We start from the raw sequence: 23,014 nt of genomic DNA, 5'->3' as shown, positions 1-23,014 counted from the left end.
TAACACAATGAAAACTGTGAGATTAATAAGATTAATGGTGATGAATATGATTACTTTATAGCAACTGATAAAGCAAATATGACTGAATTATAAGTTGAAGATTCTTCAGAGCTGTTCAAAAAAGATATTCCTGCAATTGGAGATTCAATTATCAGAGGAAATGACACTTATATTTGCAGAGAAGATAATGAACATAGAATTGTGTTAAGCTTGCCAAGAGCAAAAACAGAGGATGTGAAGGAGGCCTTAGAATGCCTTAATGTAAGGAGGTATGAATTTGTTTTTATGCATGTAGGTACGAAAGATCTCATCCACAAGGACTGTCTAACAGTTAGTAGGGAACTTACAGCTATCTTAAGATAGCATAACTTGTCCAGGTGTTATGACATATTTTCACAAATCACATATAGAAAGGAGAGTCAGGTCACTGTGAATGAAAAGATTTTTTGGTAAATACCTACACGAAAAAAAATGTCCCATTTTAAAAAAAAATGGAAATGTGTAGGGCATCCAACCTAATACTGGGAACACGTGTTCAGACAGGATGCAAGGCACTTGTCAAGATCAGAGAAGAGAAATTTTGTAGCAGATATTTTGCAATATCTGACAAAAACAAGGCAGGATTTTTACCAGTTCAAAAACAACATAGTTCGTGGACAGGTTCAGTTGATGCATCTCTGTTTTATGTTAATGGTAGGATCATTAATATTAAAGTTTATTTTTATTGCAAAATTTGCTGCATTCTGTGTTGCACGTGCCCTGGCCCAGCAATTAAGGAACCTCAGACCTCACCACTAACACCAGTGAGGGGCATCTCATATAGGAAGAAAGGATAACAAATACACACAGTAAAGTGCAATTTCCCTTAAGAGCACACAGAGATCACAGTCAATCTGGGGCTGGTCGCTTCCTTGCTCTCCAGGTCCCCAATAAGACTTCCCACTGTCACAGCTATAGGGTCCAGATCTCAGCCTAGTGGGCAAGCTAAAGCCTCCAGCACCCTCTCTGTCCAACCAGTGCTTCGTGTCCCTGCCCAAGTAGCTCACACACACACACACACACACACACACACACACACACACACACACACACACACACACACACACACACACACACACACACACACACACACACACACACACACACACACACACACACACACACACACACACAAACTTTGAGAAGAGTTTATACAACCACACAGACACGCCTGGGGAAGGCTGGCACGGATTCTCTAGCTGTGGCCCTTTTTTCCCAGACTATACGGTAGTACCAGCTGCCACCACCAACTAATATTTATCAGCTACTCAAAGGCCCTTAAAAGGGTGTCCAATTATTACTGTGCAATATTATTATCCAATTGGTAGTATAGCCCATGGCTAAAGCTATTGAAGTGGCTTTGTACAATTTTACCAAAGGCATGCAAGTATTCTAAAGAGCTTATATTATCTCTACAAAAACAGCCACAGTTGAAAGGGTTTAAAAATATTTAATAGCAAATAGTCAAAACACAAGCCAATACTTTTATTATACACTGCTAGTCAAGTGTTCAGAGATCACAGCGAAATACTTAAAATAATTTAGCAGTACAGTTCTGACAGCACAGAAAAAAACACTTCTAATCTTTCTAGTTTCTAGCTATTTTTAAGAGAAAAACACAAGTCTAAGATAAACCTACATATAGATCAAGACAGTGCTGATGAGTTGGATGGTCAAGACAAAAATGCTTAATGCTCTCTGATGCACTCTGTTTTTAAACTCACATTCCTGGTTCACATTACATCATTCTTCACACTTCCCTTGGTTCCCAGGCTAACAGAAACTACATTTACATTCTTCACCTCTGGGCATAAACCAGAGCAATAAAGGACATTTATGCATGCAAATTCTGGCCATTAACTCTGGCCTTAAAACAATAGCAAGAATTCCTTCATCTAGACTGGTTGGAGCCATGTTTACATCAAAGGGTCACAACATGCTTTACTTGGTCAGCAGAGTACACTGCTGTTACATTTTTTCCAGTTCCACGTGTAACACTATTTTTACCATTTAAGACAAGCCTGTGGTTTACATTAATATTTATTGATGACAGAATTATTTTCAAAATTCTATCTGGCTAGGCTGGCAGCCTTCATCTAACTTCACCCAGTCTTCACACATTCAACAAGACTGATGTTACTGTTTGTGAAACATGCTTAAAGAACAATGCCTAGAAATCAGTTCTTTCAGGGTATAAATGTTTTTACTGCAACAGACACTGTAACAAAAAATCATGTGGAGTTGCTATGATAGGGTTAAAGATAGTTATGAGACCTGTAATTATTACATGTTCAGTGATAATACCAATACTATAAATTGTGTAACTGTGAAAATAAAAATAACCAAGGAACATATAACAATTGTTGGAGTGTATAGACCACCAAAGCAAAGTGTTTATAACCTAGAGGAATTTGTATATTTCTTGCAGATGAGAGGAGAGTAATAGTAACTTAGGACTTACATTTACTAGAAACAGACTGGAATAATATTGATTCAACATTAGTAAGGACATTTTTCACAACATATGTTCAGGAATAACAATTGCTTCAAATTGTAAAATAAAAAAAAAGCCTACCAAAGAACAGAACATTCTACACATTGTTTGTTTTCCTAGAGAAATTACTGTTACTTCATGGCACATTTTACCATTGTTGATGTGCAGTATTCATGGGATTATAAGGATTAATTTGTTGGTAGATAATTTTGCCCAACTGAAAAGTAAACCAATGTACAGAAGACAGATTATATGGAAGCAAAAGAGTCACTATATAAAACTAATTGGAGTGATGCATTCAGTGGAAAAACTGCAGAAAGAATGAAAAAGGTTTTGAAAGAGAAATTGTCTGAATGCAAAAAAAGAAAAAAGTTTAACTTTAGTATCTAGGCACACAGTGAGGATATATTTCCATAACAACAAGATACTTGGTTAAGGTGAGAGACAAAAAAATGTTAGAAATGGAAAATAGGCTGAACTAACACTTTGAAAACTGAAGTAAACAAGTTGGACCAACAAATTAACACAGTGTGAAACAAGATCAAGAAAAAATATGATGAAATTTGTATAAAGATATTAATAGGAAACCATTTTTTGGATACATAACATGTGGAAGGAGTTAAGACACACAAATTGATAAAATGTGTGTAGATTCCAAAATGTATTTCTCAGACAAAGCAGATTATAGATGCATTTGCATCATCTTTATGCAAAGTAGTTTGGCTCCACAAAGAGGCTGGAAACTGTTCTAGGGACATCCAGGTTGTGACACCCATGCACTGGCCCAGCAATCAAGGATCCTCAATCCTCACCACTAACACCAGTGAGGGCTATCCATATAGGTAATGGATAATAAATACGCACACAGTAAAGTACAATTTCCTTTAAGAGCACACAGAGATCACAGTCAGTCTGGGGTTGGTTTCTCCCTTTCTCTCCAGGTCCCCAATAAGACTCCTCACTGGCACAGCTATAAGGTCCAGATCTCAGGCTAGTGGGCAAGCTAAAACCTCTAGCACCCTCTCTGTCCAACCAGTGCTTCATGTCCTTGTCCAAGTAGCTTACACACACACACTTTGAGATAAGAGTAATATACAACCACAAAGACACTCCTGGAGAAGGCTGGCACAGGTTCTCCAGCTGTGCCCCTTTTTCCCAGACTATACAGTAGAAATCACTGCCACCACACAGCTAATATTTCTCAGCTACTCAAAGGCCCTTAATAAAGGGTGTCCAATTATTACTGTGCAATATCATTATCCAAATGGTAACTGTGAAGTGCGAACAGCAAAGCTTATTTGGAGTGACTTGGTACAGTATCACTATATACATGCAATGTACTGTTAGAGCTTAAATTATCTCTACACAAAACAGCCACAGTTGAAAGGTTTAAAAATATTTATTAATAAATAATAAAAACACAATACAATATTTCTTACTACACAGTGCTAGTCAAGAGTTCAGATATCACAGAGAATTGTTTAAAATAATGCAGTAGAAATGTTCTGATATCACAGAAAAACACACTAGTCTAATCTTCCTACTTCCTACCTATATCTAAGAGAAACACTAAAGTCTAAGATCCTACTTGCATATAGGACAAGACAGTGCTGGTGATGTTGGATGTTCTCAAGACAAATGCTCTAATGCTCTCATTCTTTATGTCCTTAAATTGATAACACAGTACCACAGATTCATTTCAGATTACGTCATTTCTTTCTGGTTCCCAGGCTAACAGACTCTCAGAGGTTAATGGCCCCTTTGATTTTGCAGCTGGTCAGGAACCAGAGCAATAAAAGAAATTATACATGCAAATTCTAGTCATTAACTCTGGCGTAAAAACAACAGGCAGAATTCCTTCATCCAGATTTATCAGCTTCGAGTGTTGACATCCAAGAATTGACTTATCAGCTTTGTTACAGCAGAGTGCACTGTTGTTACATTTTTGCAGTTCCACATCTAACAGTATTTTTTTACCATTTAGGAGAACAAGCCTATGACTTATATTAATATTTACAAATGATAGAATTTTCTATAGAATTCTATCTGACTAGGCTGGCAGCCTTTATCTGTCTTCACCCCCCCCCATGGAGAATTCAAGCTAGTTTTTCAAGTGACCCTGGAGAAACATTGTTTGAGAGGGTTAAGTCTATCTGAGTATACCTTACCTCATTCCCTTTCTTAAGAGCCCATATGTGTTGGCATTGCTAATCTCACTGTGGTGCTGCACTGACATATCATATGCTTGCAACCCTAGGCTCCATCTTAGCAACTTGGCATTTTGCTGGCTGACTCTGTGTAACCACGTTACGGGTTGTGATCTGTCACAACAGTGAATTTTCATCCATACAGATAAATCTGAAGTTTCTACAATGCCCACACTATGGTTAGACATTACTTTTCTACAGCTGCATAGCATTCCTCCTTGGGTTGGAGCCTATGACTGAGATAAACCACTGGGTGCTCTTCTCCCTCTGAAGAAATGTGGGTATGTACAGCCCCAACCCATGGTTTCAAGCGTCCATCTGCACAACAAATTCTTTGCTGTAATCTGGACTGGCTAACACAGGGGTACTCCCAAAGCTTCTTTAAGCTTCTGGAATGCCTGCTCACAAGCTATGGTCCACACTACCTTATCTGCCTGTTCTTCCTTGTCAGGTCTGTGAGGGGAGCAGCTACGGTACTATAACTGGGGATGAATTTTCTGTAGGACTCTGCTGTCCCTAAGAATTCCCTCACCAGATTTTTGGTAACAGGTGCAGGTTATACCTAAATGGCTTCTATTTTGGTAGGTTCTGGCCTGATCTTACCACTCTCCACTATGTGTCACAGGTAGGAGACCTCTGCTATACCCACCTGATATTTGCTCAGCTTAATGGTCAACCCTGCCCTCTGTAGTCTGCCCAGCACCTCCCTGACATATTGAAGGTGCACTTGCCAGGAATGGCTGTAGATGGCAATATCTTCTCGGTAAGCAAGGGCAAACCCTCAAGCTCCTACCAGGATATGATCTACCAGCCTCTGGAAAGTTGCTGGGGCATTTTTCATCCCGAAGGGCATCTTTGTGAACTCATACAAGCCAAAAGGAGTCACAGAGGCTGACTTCTCTCTAGCACTGGGAGTCAAGGACACCTGCCAGTAACCCTTGGTAAGATCAATGGTTGTAAGATACTTAGCCCCACACAGTTGCTCTAGGGCCTCATCTGTCCTAGACATGGGGTAAGCATCTGACTGTCTGTGGCTATTTAATTTCCTGTAGTCCACACAGAACCTGGTGCTGCCATCCTTCTTTGGCAGAAATACCACTGAGGAGGCCCAGGGACTGTTGGACTCTTGAATTACCCCTAGTTCCAACATTTCCTGTATCTCCCCCCTCAGCATCTGTTTGACTCTTTCATGCACACTATAAGGGGCCTGCTTAATAGGCCTTTGGGGTCCTGTATCCATCTGGTGCTGCACCATGTGGGTGAACCCTGGTTTTCCAGTGAACATGTCCCCAAACTCCTGTAACACTGCTCAGATTTCTCAAACCTGGGTAGGAGATAGCTGCTGGGACATTGCTACCCCTTCCACTAAGGTGTCAGTCCGGGCCTCCTGAGAAGATCAGTCACCAGATCTCCCTTTGACATCTCCTGCAATCCACTGCAAATGCTCAACACAAGGGCCTTGTTATCATGGTAAGGTTTCATCATGTTAACATGGTACAATTTGTGCCTTTGCCTCCTGCCTAGCAGTTCTACCATGTAGTTAACATCACTTACCTTTCTTACCACCTTGTAGGGTCCCTCCCAAGCTGCTTGCAGCTTCTTGTGTCTGACAGGAATGAGAGCCATTACCTGCTGTGCCACAGCATACTCTAGCTCGAGCATTCCTGTCATGCCACACATTTTCTGTTGTTGGGCTTCTGCCAGGTTCTTCTGGGCCAAGCCCATGAGTTCTCTGATCCTTGTCATGAGGTTTAGGACATATGCCACAATAGACTCCTTGTGAGGATCACAATCACCTTCCAACTCATCACAAATTAAATCTAAAGGCCTCTCACCCTATGCCCATACAGCAACTCAAAGGGTGAAAAACTTGTGGATTCCTGGGGAACCTCTCTGTAAGCAAACAACAGATGGGGCAAATATTTGTCCCACTACCTCTTAAACTGGTCTGCAAATGTCCGTAGCATGGACTTGATTGTAGAGTTTAAACTCTCAACAAAACCATTAGTCTGGGGATGGTAGGGGGTGGTCTTCAGGTGCTTCACTCCACATGACTTCTACACAGAAGCCAGCAGGTCTGACATGAAATTGGCACCTCTGTCAGTCAGTATTTCTTTTGGGAAACCTACCCTGCTGATAATCTCTAGCAAAGCATTTGCCACCTTTTCTGCCTCAATGGAGGACAGAGCCACTGCCTCAGAGTATCTTGTAGCATAATCTACCAACACTAGGATATACTTTTTCCCTGTAGAACTTGGGGTACTCAGAGGCCCCACAATATCCTTAGCTACACTTTTAAATGGCTCCTCAATCACAGACAAAGGCATCAAAGCTAATCTTACCTTGTCTCTTGCCTTGCCTACCTTTTGGCACTGCTCACAGGTCCTGCAGTACTCTGCTACATCTCTGGAAATTCCAGGCCAATAGAAGTTCTGGATAATACATCTTTTGTATGTTTTATGCCCATATGATCTGCAAAGGGAATATCATGTGCTATGGCTAGAAGCACTAGACAGTAGGCTCTAAGCACTACCAAATGCTGTACCCTCTCACCTTCTACCCTCCCTCAGGGGTCCACTCTCTATACAGTAACCCTTTTTCCCAGTATACAGATTCCTCCTTCCCTTGAGAATCAAGTACCTCACTAGCTACCTGCCTCAGGCCTTGCAATGTTGGGTCTGAGACCTGAGCTTGTCTCAACTCTCTCTTTGTAACCCTTCCCACCACCCCTTCCACAGGAAGTCTGGCATCCTCTGAGAGTGGTGTGTCAGTTTCAGCCTGGGTACTAATAACCACCTCTAACTTTGCAATCCCTCTGTCCAAGGGAACATCAATACCCAGAAGCAGCTGTGGCTCACCTTCAGTTTTACTGCTACAGAGTAGCTCCCTCCCTTAAGTTACCACCTCACCAGTCCTGGCTGCAAGTATGCAGTCTGTCTGGGTCTCCTTCATGCTATCAGACCTACATGCTTGTCTCCTAGCCTGACTGCATGTAACTGTATAAGCACATGGTACTGCCTCATCCAAATCCTTCCCTATTAGGACATTTGCAGGATGGTAGGGTGGTACCATTGTTGCCTCAAGACAGCCTAATATTGGCATTTTGTCTTTCCCACTTACTGGCTCTCTCAACGTTTGTTCCCCACCTTTCCTCCATGGACATCTGTATGCCACATGGCCCCACTGGTTGCATTCAAAACATTTAACCCTAGGTCCTGGATGTGTACCTGGAATAGTGGTTTCCCCTGCTACTGGTAGATTCTGTTGGGGCAGTTTGTGCTGCCCACCATGGTTTCCTTTAGACCCATGAACAGTACTAGGAGCCCCTTGCCTGTGCAGGGATGCCCTGCTTGCTAGGTATAGGTCACCCTTCTTCCCCTCCTCATCTGAAGTAGCACATTGTCTATTAGCTAACCAGATCCTCATGTCCTCAGGCTAAGTACTAAGGGCTTGTTCTCTCACAAAAAAAGGTCTGCCAGCCCTTCAAAAGTGGTGACCTAACATCCACTCACCCACCTCTGAAAATAAGTGCTCAGTTCAGCAACATATTCATACACACTTTCATCTGCCTTGTGTCTATGCTCACAAAACTTTTTCCTATGTTTCAGGTGTTAGCTTAAACAATTTTAACAAACATTTTTTACCATAGTATAATTAAAACAGTCAATGTCAGAAATTTTAGACAACACAGTTACAGCTTTACCATGGAGTAAGGGGTCAGGAACCATACCCAGAGCCTTTGCTCAACATCATACTGTTTACATACCCTCTCAAACATATGAATGAAATTATCAAAATTATCCCCCACTTTAAACTGCGGAAGAAATTTACTGACCTTTTGTACTTCTGGGGTCCAGTTACTCCCTTCTCCATTACCTCCATGATTCTGGTAAAGAATCAACATCTCCTTCTCATAATGCCTCTGCCTCTCCTTTTCCTCAGCTTCCAGGTGTAGCAGTTTCTCATTCTCCTCAGCCTGCAAACGTCACAGTTTCTCCATGTCCTCACTCTCTAGATGCCTCAGTCTCTCAGCTGCTTCTATTTCCAAATGCCTAGCCTCCAACTCAAGTCTCTTTAGCTCCTGATGGACTTTTAAGTCGTCTGCAGAAAGGTTGAGCTGTCCATTATTTGAGTGTGGTACGTCTCCACTGCCCGTCTGATCATCCTCCTGGTTGCTGTTTTCTGATGCAGCTGTCACTAAAGCTGCAATCATGTCTGCCTTAGTCAGGTTTCCATGCACCAGTCCCCTAGCCTGGCACATCTCAGCCAGCTGGCTCCTTGTCAGCTTTCCATACTCCTCTGATGACATGCTGCCTGATCTCCCTCACTAATTAAGCTAACAAAAGAAATAAAACAATTGTAATCTGAGCTCTGAGTATTCAGTGTGTGGCTGATTTAGAGTACAAAACACCTTCAGTGGTCACTGTACACAAGCTACAGGAATTCACACTACCAACACCACTACAAGCCAATTAGTATTTGCTAACCAATTAATATGTGTTGTGACGATCCCACCACTGCCAAACAATTACTATGCGACTTGGTACAGTATCACTATATACATGCAATGTACTCTTAGAGCTTAAATTATCTCCACACAAAACAGCCACAGTTGAAAGGTTTAAAAATATTTAATAATAAATAATAAAAAAAATACAATATTTCTTACTACACAGTGCTAGTCAAGAGTTCAGAGATCACAGGGAAATATTTAAAATAATGCAGTAGAAAAGTTATGACATCACAGAAAAACACAATAGTCTAATCTGATTTCCTAGCTATATCTAAGAGAAACACTAAAGTCTAAGATCCTATGTACATATAGAACAAGACAGTGCTGTGATGTTGGATGTTCTCAAGACAAATGCTCTAATGCTCTCATTCTGTTTGTCCTTAAATTGATAACACAGTACCACTGATTCATTTCAGATGGCTGACAGGTTCAGTGCAAACTCCCCCCCCTCCCCCCAAAAGGAGAGATATCTATACCAAACGATTGCAGCCCCCCAAACATCTCCAGCGCCCAAGTGAGAACTGCTCTCTCCAAAGCAAAAAACACAGCATCCATGGGACCTGATGGTGTCCCCAGCTGTGTGCTCCATGAACTCAATGAGGAATTAAACCCACAGCTAGGACAGCTGTTTAATCAAAGTCTTACCTCTGGATACATACCCAGGGAGTGGCGCACTGCAACTGTGGTACCACTTCACAAAGGCGGTGCCTCCACCGACCCTGGAAATTACCGGCCCATTAGCTTGACAAGCCTTATCTGCAAAGCCATGGAGAGGATCATAATGGACCTCATAAATAAAGACATAGGGAATTTGCAGACTTTGGATCCAACCCAGTTTGGCTTTGTCAAAGGCAGATCATGCCTTTTAAACTTGGTTGACTTTTGAAACAGTCACCAAAGCCATTGATGAGGAAAGGCAGTCCATACAGCCTACCTCGATCTGGCTAAGGCCTTGATACAATACCCCACTCGGGTATCATTGAAAAACTCATCAGCTTAAATGTCAACCCATACATCACAAGATGGGTTGCAAACTGGCTGAGTGACAGAACCCACAGGGTCAGAGTTGCTGGCGCCATGTCAGACTCAAAGCCTGTCACAAGTGGTGTCCCACAGGGCTCAGTCCTGGGCCCACTCTTGTTTGGCATCTACTTTTCCAAGTACAAGCAAACACAGGAGGGTTATGGCTGACAAAGTTTGCAGATGACTGCAAACTGGGCCATAGTAGAAAACACATCTGACACAGATATCCTACAGAAGGGTCTCACAGAAGCGGATAACTGGTGCCAGAGCCACGCCTAAAGTTAAATGCCAAAAATGCATAGTCATACCCTTCGGGAAAAACAAGGTTACCCTAGCTACCAAATAGGTGGCAATCCACTGAGCACAGAAGAAGTTATCAGGGACCTGGGGACCCAGGTTGATAGTAGTCTGTCATTCAACACCCATGTAGCTAAAGTAGTTAGGAAGACCTTCTACATTGCCCACCTTATCATGAAGGGATTCTCATCTAGATCAAGGGAGGTCATAGTCTCCCTTTACTCATCACTCATCAGACCAATGATTGAGTACAATGCCCCATTCGAATGTATCTGACCCGACACTTGCAGCAGCTGGAGAGGCCACAAAGTTCCTCACCAAAAGGATAAAGGGTCTCAAAAATCTGTCCTATGCTGCCCGACTGAAAGAACTCCAGCTCTATTCAGTAAACGCTTGCTCAGAGGTGACCTTTGCCTAACATACAAGGCCATGTCAAACCCAGATTTGATGAATATGCTTCACCTCAAAAATCTAGATCCATCAGAGCCACAAGGGCGGAGACTTAAACCTCGACACGGCTATTAATAGGACGTGCTGGAGGATAGATTCATCACCCAAAGACTCCCTATGCTGTGGAACAAAATCCCGGTACATGTGAGGCAGAGCACCTCGCTGGCCTTGTTCAAGAGAAATCTTGACCAATGGATGGGAGATCGCAGATATACCCCAGGGATTACCTCAGTGTCACTGCTCGACAGAGGCACAGCAAAATAATGGGTATAGTTCCCCATACTAAAGGGGTGGCGTAAGCCACAAAACGATGGGCTAGGCTTGTAAATGCCCTCGGGCAGATAGCCTAGTATGAACCTATGAACCTATGAACCTATTACATAATTTCTTTATGGTTCCCAGGCTAACAGACTCTCAGAGGTTAATGGCCCCTTTGATCTTGCAGCTGATCAGGAACCAGAGCAATAAAATAAATTATACATGCAAATTCTAGCCATTTACTCTGGCCTTAAAACACTAGTCAGAATTCTTTCATCCAGACATATCGGCTCCGAGTTTTGACATCCAAAAATTGACTTATTAGCTTTGTTACAGCAAAGTGCACTGTTGTTACATGTTTGCAGTTCCACATCTAACAGCATTTTTTACCATTTAAGAGAACAAACCTGTAGCTTATATTAATATTTACAAATGACACAATTATCTACAGAATTCTGTCTGACTAGGCTGACAGCCTTTACCTATCTTCACACATGTAATCTCAGATACTGAAATCAAATTAAATTACATTGAAAAAGAACTATGCAAACTGTATCCAAAAAAGCACAGGGAGAACATGTAGTTAGTAATAGTGACCAGAGGACCCTTCAGCAAGATTTTACAGTACTATTATATCTATTATTTACTAGTCTGTATAAATAAGGGGGGATTCTTTGGGTCTATATTAAAAGAACAAAGAGGTGTTTCAGCAAACACCTGTTGGTCGACATGTAATGAGCGAGTGCACTAAAGCGCGAATGCTCAAAACAGCGGTTTCTTTCCCTGGGAAAGAAACCACAAGCACACACACACACACACACACACACACACACACACACACACACACACACACACACACACACACTTTAAAACATAACGTGGGGGGCTTTGCCCCCACACACCCCATCGTGGGTGGCTGTGCCCCCCACACACCCCCAAGTAAATATACCAACTATGAGATGGCACTACAATGAGGAAAGGCTCAAACACACAGGGATGGCCAAGTGATTTCTTTCCCAGAGAAAGAAGTCGCTGTTTTGAGCATTCATGCTTTAGTGTGTTCGCTCATTACCTGTCGACCAAGAGGTGTTCGTTGAAACATCTCTTCAGTCTTTTAATATAGACCCAATTCCCCAAGACTGGAGACATGCACTTTTTTAATCTGTCTTTAAGGGAAAAGGAAGTAGGTCAAGCCTAGACTCATACTCACCCTTAAGATTACTTTCCTGAAGTGGAAAATAATGGAAACAGTAATATTAAATAAAGTATTGCCAGAACTGGAAAGGTTGAGACTTGAAACCATGTATCAACATGCATAAATCTATTATCACTTGTAATATGATGTTCTATAAGAATATAATAGCAGCTATGAAAGAAAAATCATGCTGTGATGTAATTTATAGGTATTTAACTTCAGCATTTGACAGTATCTTACACAAAACACTGATCAATAAGTTAGAACAACTAGATATGAATCTATTTTTAATATGATGTTTAACTGCATGACTTACAAATAGGACATGGCAAGTATCACACAGCAATTGAACAATGACATTTAAGGTTACAGTCAACGTGTCCCACAGGGCTCTGTCCTACTGTCAAAATTGTTTAGATTGTACCGTTTAGATCTTTTTATAGATAAGGCATGTATCTGTAAAAGAACTTGACTAAACTGACAATTAAGCATAGGAGAATAATATGCTTATAAATACATGAAAAACTAAGTATATAAAATTTGGGAAATATGGACTGGAATGTGAATATTTAATATAGCAAACAGTGATTGAAACTGTAGATTCATTTAAGGACCTGTGTATATGAGTAGGGTTCTGTGTTTAACAATCGAATGGAATGTTCATTGTACATAGACCATCAAGACTTTCTTTCCTTGAAAGGACAAATAGTTGTAAATAATTTCATCAAACAATCATAGTTGGCCAACATAAAGAAAAAGGAATGTAGTACCTACTTATATAAAATGCAGAGATGAGGAAACCTGCCCTTTCCCAATGTAGTGTGATCACGGAGTTGGTATATAGAATTAGTGGGGGGATGTGAAGAGGAGGATTCAGTAAACATCAGATCTTCCTTTTGTGGGGGGGGGGGCTACACCCCCGATTAATTATATATACCAAATCCAAGATTGCACTACAGTGGGGAAAGGGCAGGTTTCCTTATCCCGATAGGTAGGTACTATGTTCCATTTCCTTTAAGTTGACCAACTATGATCTTTCTTTGAAATTATTTATGATCATTTGGCTTTTTGAGGAAAGGAAGTTTCAATGGTCTGTGTATGATGAACAGCCATTGAATGATCCTTCCTTTTGATTGCTAAACATAGACCCATATGGATATAACCAGCTTTGAGTTTTTCTAATTATATCAACCAATTGGTTAATGGTAGTTATAGAACTATAGGTTATATAAAAAGATATGTAAAGTCTAGGAAATTAGAAATGATGAAGTCATTGTTGGCTAGTTATAATGTTATGGAAACCTTATAAGAAAACAAGCACAAGTAAACTGGAAGGAGTGCAGTGGAAATGTACTAAGATAATTCATGGATGTGAAAATTTAAGTTATCATGAAATACTAAAATATCTGAAATTGAACAATGTCTCCTATAGATATTGAAGAGGAGACTTTATTGAGGTATATAGGGCATTTAGAGACAACTTCCTCTGGGAATGTCTGGTTATGAAAAAGTAGTACGGAATCATCAGGCAGCCTATGTAGAAGATTTTATAGGAATGAGAAGTGTACTGATTGGTAATATGAGAAAGCAACTGATACATGGAATGGACTGCCAAATTACATTAAAGCAGTAATTTAGATATTTTAACAACACCCTGGACAAATATTATAGGAATAACTGTTTTGGTATATTGGTAGGCTTGAAGGGCAGTAATGCCCATATTGAAATATTTGTATGTATTTATATATTTATTTGTGTATGCTTAATTTGTTTAGGTATAGTAGTATTTGTTCAGGAAAGCTTGATTATGTCCCTGTGCTACAGATCTTGGGAGCATCCTAGCCTTGGGCTACCTATGTCTGATGCATGGTTAAATATAGCCAGGTTTGTCTACATTATTGTCTGTAATTGCTAAGCTCTTATGTTAGTTATATGGTGAGCATATGCATGATTTGCTGCCTTATTGCCAGTGCCACAGCATATTGTGCCAAACTCCGTCTGGTATGGCCAACCCTTGCTGATGGGTCCTTGTTTGATTCCTCATATTTGTCAGCTATTGCAGCCCATGCTCATCTGCTGTAACTGTTTTTCTAAGTATAATATTATGAGAGATATCACACAATCAGTCAGTATTTTGGCACAGGTGTCAGGGCCATATTGCAAGGCACCTTCAGATGTATTCAGGCAGAGGAGTCATGGCTTGAGCTGCCCAAACACATACTTTATTATGTTTCTAGTTTATGCATGGGCATGGTTGTAACGTTGCTCAGTGAGGTTCTGTGTATTTCTCATTGGAGTCATAAGGCAAGGCTGTAGGACATATACAGCATCTCACACATGATGTCGCTGTGAGATGTCATCCCTTGCAAACTGTTGGTAGAGGTCACATTTGAGACATATGCAGGAGTCGTGTAAACTGCATGGTGGCCTACACACATTATTGGTGATAGCTTGCATATCACAGATCACCTGGTGGCTGATGGAATGATAAACTTTACTCTTCACATATCTCTTTCTCAGTTCACCATGCTGGCCTTTATTTCAATGTGAATGCAGTACATGGTCCAAGTACCTCAGGGAAATGGCCTGTATTATACAAATCTTACATAGTGCTAGCTGTTTCTTCTTGGGTATGTGGGAACCATATATGTTCATTCATATGCTGCAACATTGTATTGAAGAACTGGTGAAGTATTCTAGATGCAGAAGCTTGTGAAATTCTCTCTGTGTTCTTTGTAGGTCACTGAAAGGTCCATATAACTAAAATAAGTAAAGCTACACATTCCATTGTATTTCCTGGGATTGGTTCTCCATAATTCCAATGGAGATTCAAATGGGGTGACGATATGCACTTTTTGCTATATGGTATCCCTGCTTCTCTGTATAGCAGTCCATTATTTCATTTTTATGGCACACGTGGAAGTTTAACTGTGGTCTGGAAACCTTATGTCTTCAGGGGCAATGTCTGGCAACATTAACAGCAGCTCCTTCTATTAGAACCTCTTATAGAAAACAGGTTTACAATTACTGCAGCAACTCCTAACATATTAAAGAGTGTTCTGGGTTGAGTGTGAGAATATAGCCAGACTAAAAGCTATACTGGGTGCAGCATGTTTGCATGCATTATATACATTTTTGAATCACTCCATCATGTTTTTTTTTTTTCCTTCATTGGCATGCAGCATAGTTCATTATATGGTCATTAGCATGTAGTTCTGCTAACCCTTGCTTTCAAACTTGCCATATTGTGTTACAGTGCTTCCTGAATTGCACATATACTTTTCATCACTGCTCATTCCACAAATGAGCTTTGTGCAATGAGCAAGCATTCATGAATCCTGACCTAAATATATCAACTAATAGTATACCATGCAAATGAGTGTGTATGGCACTTTGTAAAGATTCTGCAGCTTTAGTGAAAACAAAAAAGATAATACATTCATTGCAAAAATACGCACTAGAATTTTCAAAGTACTGTACAAATGTGCAATAAACAGCATACATAGAAAAATCTACTTTTGTCTTTTTTGGTTTTTAATATTTTTCATAACCATTTATATGTAAAAGCTTATGTTTAAAGAATACAATTTATCCAAGTAGATAAAGCTGCCATTTTTGTCCCAAAAGAGTCACTCTACTTTTTTCTACTTAAGGCAAGAAATATTTTATTCTGTCAGTTTTACAGATTAGCATATTTCCACTTTATTTGTAAAATCTTAGGGATTTGAAGCTGTTCTGTGAATATGTATGACATTGATTAACAATGATTCTGCTAATCAGAGAATTGCTCTTCAGCATAAAATAATTGAAATAGCTTGGGGTAAGTAACATATCGTGTCAGTATGTTTGGCTACCACTACCTCACTGCAGTATAGGCTACTTTTATTTATGCTAACAATGTAATAGCATATACTTCAACAATGCACTGCACATTTTTTATATTAGACATTAATTGCATGAAGAATTATTTTGTTAATCAGATTATTTTAACATTACCTTCTTTCTACTTGCACTTCAGTGCTAATTTAACTCTGCAATTCATAGTTTCTATGAATAACAAACTATTTTTACTAGACAGAAATCTGAGCAGTAGAACAGGAGATGTTTATGAGTATCTTGTGCTCCCCTGACAGTGTGATATAATCAATTTTAAAGTATATTGCGCACACATAGTGGACTTTTAGTGATTTATACAATGCAATAAAATAGCCTTTGCCAAGTAAAAACTAAAAACTAAATAAATACAGTGTTTATGTTTATATCCATGTACTTATCACAGAAAATCACCAAGATTGACGTTATGCTTCTAAATAGATATAACATATATCAAACATTATTTAGCAGATTGCATTTGAAAATAATTTGGTATAATATGTATTCTCTGAGTCCCATGAATGCACTTCTAGTGCTGGATTCATCTCCAGTATAAACAGTGAGATAAATATCAACACTGAAATCTTATAGAATACTGACAGGTTATAGCATTAAATGAAAAGTGTTGGTCTGAAATTCATCCTGTTCCCTTTGTGTTTCTGGGTAGGCAGGTCTTGGGCTCTTCTGCTGTTCTCAGAAACATCACTGTTTAGTTGAAAGTGAGATACTGTTTGGGGAACATAAAGCTGTTACAGATATGGGATTATTTTTTAAATTAGTAGTTATGTGATAATGGTGAAAGCAACCTTCACTCCTGGAGCAAGGATAAAGGGGTTTGTCTCACTGGTGGAAGGAGTAAGTTAATCTTAACATTTGTTAGATGGTTTATTTCATAACTAGGATTCCGTCTTCTAGGAAAAATGTTGCAAGCATCCATGTCCCATCACAAAAATAAATAAATAAACTTGTGCTTGGAAACTGGACTAGGTATCATTGCAGAGAAAGATGTAATCATATGCAAACAATTTTAAGGGAATATTTTAATAAACTGAATGTGAGACAAGCTACAGTATATTTTTTTGTAGCTAAGGTAGCATTATTGAGAATTACTTATATGGCAATATGCTGAGAGAATATATATGTTCTTTGATTAAAGTTGTTGCCAAACAATTGATGCAAGTTTCAAATGAATAGCTATAACAAGTCCTTGTCCCTGGTTTCAATAATGCATTTTTTGCTAATAGTTCTTACGTCTTTGCAACAAGACTGTCTATTGCCCAATTTGATTCTGATGGTGAAAGATCACTGGTGTTATTTTGTTTTGGCTCTACTTAATATCTCAGTGTCACATAGCATGACTGACTATTTCATTTGTTTGGAACACCTCTGCAGTCACTGTAGATCTTCAGCCACTATTGCAAACTGATTTTCTGAGTCCTTTTTTAGACACAATCACCAGACATTGTCAGAAATTAGCTCTTCATGTTCTTGTCCTGTGAAATCAGGGTATAATTTCCTACCCTGTGAACTCTGGCATCCTACAAGGTTCCATCTCCACTGTTGATATCTGAGTAGATTGCTTCTCTTGGAAGAGCTCTTTCAAAAAAGAAAGAGCTTTTTCAGTATCATTGCTATCAGGTGATACACACCTGTAACTATTCTTCTTTCTAGAATATGTGTCCCACTGAAAACATATTTGATAATGACTTGGAAAACATGAAAAGTTGAAAGAAAATTAACCACCTCTGGCTTAATGTCTCTATGACAGTAGCCATGATAATGCAGAGAAGCCTAAGGAACCCTAACTGTCCATCCCTTAACCACTAGTATTGAATATGATCATTATAAACTGGACTTTATGAATGCTACAAGTGATCATAAATATTTGACCAAAGTAAAGCCTTTTTAATGCATTTTATTTGAATTAAAATTATGGAATATACTGCTGTTCAAAAAATTAAATAGACTACAAGATCACTCAGTAATAGAAACATGGGGATGTTTTCCTTTTCTTTGGTATTGTACAATTTTGGAGTAGGTTTAAATACATTATCAGGGGTCATAGGGTACAGTCTTGCATGTAAGGGCACATGGCAATGTGGGCTTTCCTTATGTAAAAGAGTGTATTCTATAAAGTGCTTTAATTTGAGAATTCTGTCCTTTGATATACTTTATATGAAAGGAAGGGATTGACAGTAAGTGTACTTGGGTTATTTACCATAAATCAAAAGTATGCAATCTTAGCTGTAATACTGAATGACATATTGACACATGGAGACCAGTTGTCATCTGTGGTCAATAATCATATTACCCATTAAGGAATATGACCTAATTTAGTCACCTTCCTCATCATCAGGACTTATTGGTGATTGCCCATGCACTAACTTCCTTCTTCCTTGATTACAGAAATGTATTTTGTTAAACAATACACCCAAACAGCATTTGAATTAAAAGAATAAAAAAATGCTGAACCAAATGTTTGAATGAACCTTTAATCTACAGTTTGAGCACTTTCATTCCTCTTAAGTAGTACAACTTCATCAGAAACATGGCAGCCATTTTGCTACAAGGTTTAAATAGGCTCAAACATGCCAAAACTCTAAGCATTTAAAGGTACACTTTGGCAGCTTTGACTTTTAACATAGTCTTAATGGAAATAACATCATTAATTTGTGGTGGGTTACAGGTGTTAAGTAACAGTAATTATGTTATTTCCATTAAGCCTATGTTAAAAATCAAAGCTGCTAAGGTATAATTACTTTATCTGACTATGTTTCATCTGATAACATTTGCTTGATTTTGTTAATATTTGTACCAATATTTTAATATTTTGATACTTATTAAATGCATTGATTAGTATTTTTAATGTTATGTTTTTTACTGTGATGCTTTTGACATGTATAATGCTTTTATAAGTTTGCAAGCTTTTTGAGTGAATGTACCGGGCACCTTTGAGGCTATTTAAAGCTTGTAACAAAATGGCTGCTATGTTTCTGATGAAGTTCTGTTCTAAGATGAATGGAAGAACTCAAACTGTGGATTAAAGGTTCATTTTAACATGTGGTTCAGCCTGTTTTACTTTCTTTTAAATGTTTTTTTATCTACAACTTCCTAGCTCAGAACTTATTGTATCTAACTAGTACAGCTCTCCACTAATGGATTACATGCAAGTTCTTACAGTTAACAATATATTGTTTCACTTTTTGGCAGCTATATTGACTGTCTCTTTGTTCTCAGATCACCTATGCATTTTTTTCTAGATGGTTAAGCCATACACCATTTGGTTCTTTTTATTTAAAAAAATATTTCTTTTCTGTAGTTTAGCTAGACCTCTTCATTTTGCCTTCCGTATGTAAGTTGAGATTCCCCAATTGCAGCTTATGACATTTTGAATTTTATTCTTTTTCTGTTCACCCCTATGCATTTGGAACATCATGCACTATTGTCTAACAGATTTTTCCAAGACTGACAGATTTAGTAGAACCCTAGATATACATATATTTAGTTAGGACTTCAACTGGCATTTACCATGTTTTACTACGATATTCACTTTTATTTGCATTCATTTTGTTTAATTTACTATTAAACTTTGTTTATTTTTGCATTTTACTGTAATGTGCTGGGACTTGAGCACACAAAATAAAATGAAATTTGAACATTGATTTCAGATTAGTGCCACTGGCACAATAATACATTTGATTGCTTTATTCATGAGTTTGCTTGGCAAGGATGTATCTAATAACAGTAAAATTGTCTCATTATTGTGTCATAGTGCTTCTCTTATTAATCATATTTTTTCCTAAATGAGAAATCACTAAGCTTCTAATGTACTATTATTTATTGACCTTCCTTTCAGTATATCATTGGAAAGATTTAGATGAACATGATTAGATCACCATTATTTATGCATATTGATCAAATAACTTTATAAAAAAAGCATCTTTGATATTGATCTGGTTACTGCTTGAAGTTAGCAGTTTTCTGTAAACTCAGGCACAACACATATACCTTTGGAAGACTGAATATCTGTAATAAGATACTAAGCAGAAAATGAATTATGTAACATCCCTGAGGATCTCCAGTATAAACCACAACACATGTACAACAAGTTCATAAATAAATATTCTACTCCACCAGCTACTTAAGCATTCTGAAATCCAATGAATAGGTCTTCTTATGGGTTTGAAGAGATTAGTACTAACTCATTTTGTAAAATAAATCACTTCAAATACCTTGCCCTAGATATTTTAACTGCAAAAACCTATATCTATAAAGTTTCTAAACAAGATATCCTCCTCTGAATGTAAAACAGATCAGTAATATGACATACAAATCAAATGTTTAAAAACAATGGTCTTGTCCAGGTAAAACTGTTGCTATATAAAACTCTTAGCTACTTTATTTTTATACCTGTAAAAAATTAATCTACCATCTGTTTTCTGAGAAATAAGTCTCTTCATCTTAGGAAATTATTTACATTCTCTGATGGTGTCATATTGTATTCTCTAACGATTCTGTTTGACACAGCAGAATTTAACTCAGAATGTGATTTTAAAACTCTGTATATGAGGCATTCAGCTTATTTGGTAACAACCTTTGCCAGCAGATGTTATGTTACTAAGACATTTTAATATGATGACCATCTCTCTGTAAAAAAAAAATACTTTTTGCATGTCACTTGGGTGACAAGTGCTGGGTTTTAATCTGATTCTGTCATGTCTGTACTGTTACATATAAGGCAGGATTCAGTAAACTTGGAGTGGATCCATGTACACAGCCAAGAAGTGCTCTTGACAGTGAGAAATTCATATTAATGATGAGCGGTGGGCCTAAGATAAGGTTTTGCAATGTGTCCCAGTAGTGTTGTCTGTGAAACCTCATAGAACAACACAGCTAATGAATCCATGTACATAAAAGCACAGACGGTCTGCCCCCATACCTCTCAACCTCCTAGACCAAAAAATCTGTACATAGCCAGTAAAAAAAGTGAGACAGAGACCAAGAAATAGAGAACTATAAATTTAGAAAGCTGACAGAATGAACTGGTATGCATAGCATAAATCTTCTGAAGAGTATTAAGTCCAAAATGAAAACATCTGTCATTATTTAGTTATATCCATCCTGAATGATTATGTCAAAACCACAAAGTTTATGAGCAACACCTCAAAAATATAAGCCAAAACCCCAGTAAACCTGTCAGAACTAGTTATATCTGTTATGTCTGGCTTTTCCCCCTTTCCCCCCCCCCTATGTTTTAGCGATGCTCAGTGGCACTTAGCAATGCTTACCCCATTTGTGTCATGGGACCACTAATGCATCAGATATTACCCAGACATCCAAAAATAGAAACCGGATGCTTTCAGTTAGTATTACTGGACAATGCTGTGCATCACACAAACCTGGTAAGGGGCACCTTGCTACGCTTATATAATCAACTTAGCAATGAATATTAAAATACAGTGATCATATAACTAATCATATGGTGACGTGTTGAGTGGTAGACTGGAGTGCAGATGGTTCTGAGTTCTAGTCCAGGGTATGCAAACTTTTCTTGTACTGTTGTGACATAGCACCTTTTCTAAATAATGTAGCACTGTAAGGAAATAACCATGGAATTGTATTGGTTGACAGCTTTTGCCACTTAGCATCAGGCAAACATTGGTTTGCATGATGCTAAGCAGCGAGCACCCCTGTTAAATGTATCAAAATACAGACAGTCCACACTCTCAGTAGGTGCAGTTGGAAGGAAATCATGGTATTTAAAGGTGAATTGTGGGAATTGCACTTGATACATTGAGCTCTAACTTGTGCAGCAATGTCAGGGATCAGAGAGACTGTGCAATTTAGAGCACTGTGCTGGGGTGTCCAGGAGTCCTAAGTTGTTATTGGACTTCTGGTTAGGAATCATGGCCCACACCTGTTGCAGGACAGCTATACCAGCTCTCAATACAAATCTGAAGCCTGAGATAGTTTTGCAAGGTCTTTTACCAGTGAGACTGGTATCCCATGTACTGGTGAACAATGCTGTCACCACTATGATGACTTCCATAGGAGAAAGAAGGATACCCTTGAACAGTGGATCAGGGGTTGTCAGACGGGGACCACTCCAGTGATGTGTAAGTATATGATTTACACATACAGTGATGTGTAAGTATGATTTACATGTATTACCTGCAAATACTCATGCTGACTATGGTAAACGCTGGTATTCATAATGCTTTTTCTTTTCCCATTTTCCACATCTACAGAAGAGGGAGCCTCGCATGCATGGTCCCATGGTAGGCGATTAACGAGGATGAGAGAAGCATGTGGTGAGTAAGCATAATTATATAAAGCACTGTCATTGCAGCATTAAAAGTTACAGCTGGAATAGTTACTATATCATACAAATTTAGGAATTTGGAAATGCATATCTGAATTGTAAAAGCACGCATGCATGTATTACTCTGTGACATAGCTTCCAATAGTACTTCTTTCTGCTGAATACCCAGATTTAAGAATCGCTGCTTTGCTCTGGTCATTGTAAGATTCGTGGTTGTCTGGCAAGTAATTTTTACTGAAGTCAATAAATAACAAGTGTCAACATGTTGTGTTAACACAAATCCTATGCAACTATCCATGAGTGTAAGAGCAATAATTGAAGTATGTTCCTAACTATGGGCCCT

The sequence above is a fragment of the Protopterus annectens genome, chromosome 5.part0, assembly GCF_019279795.1.
Source record: "Protopterus annectens isolate FY-2018-M chromosome 5.part0, PAN1.0, whole genome shotgun sequence".
In the NCBI taxonomy this organism is placed as follows: Eukaryota; Metazoa; Chordata; order Ceratodontiformes; family Protopteridae; genus Protopterus; species Protopterus annectens.
The sequence above is the reverse complement of the archived record's forward strand: the minus strand, read 5'-3'. Positions refer to the sequence as shown.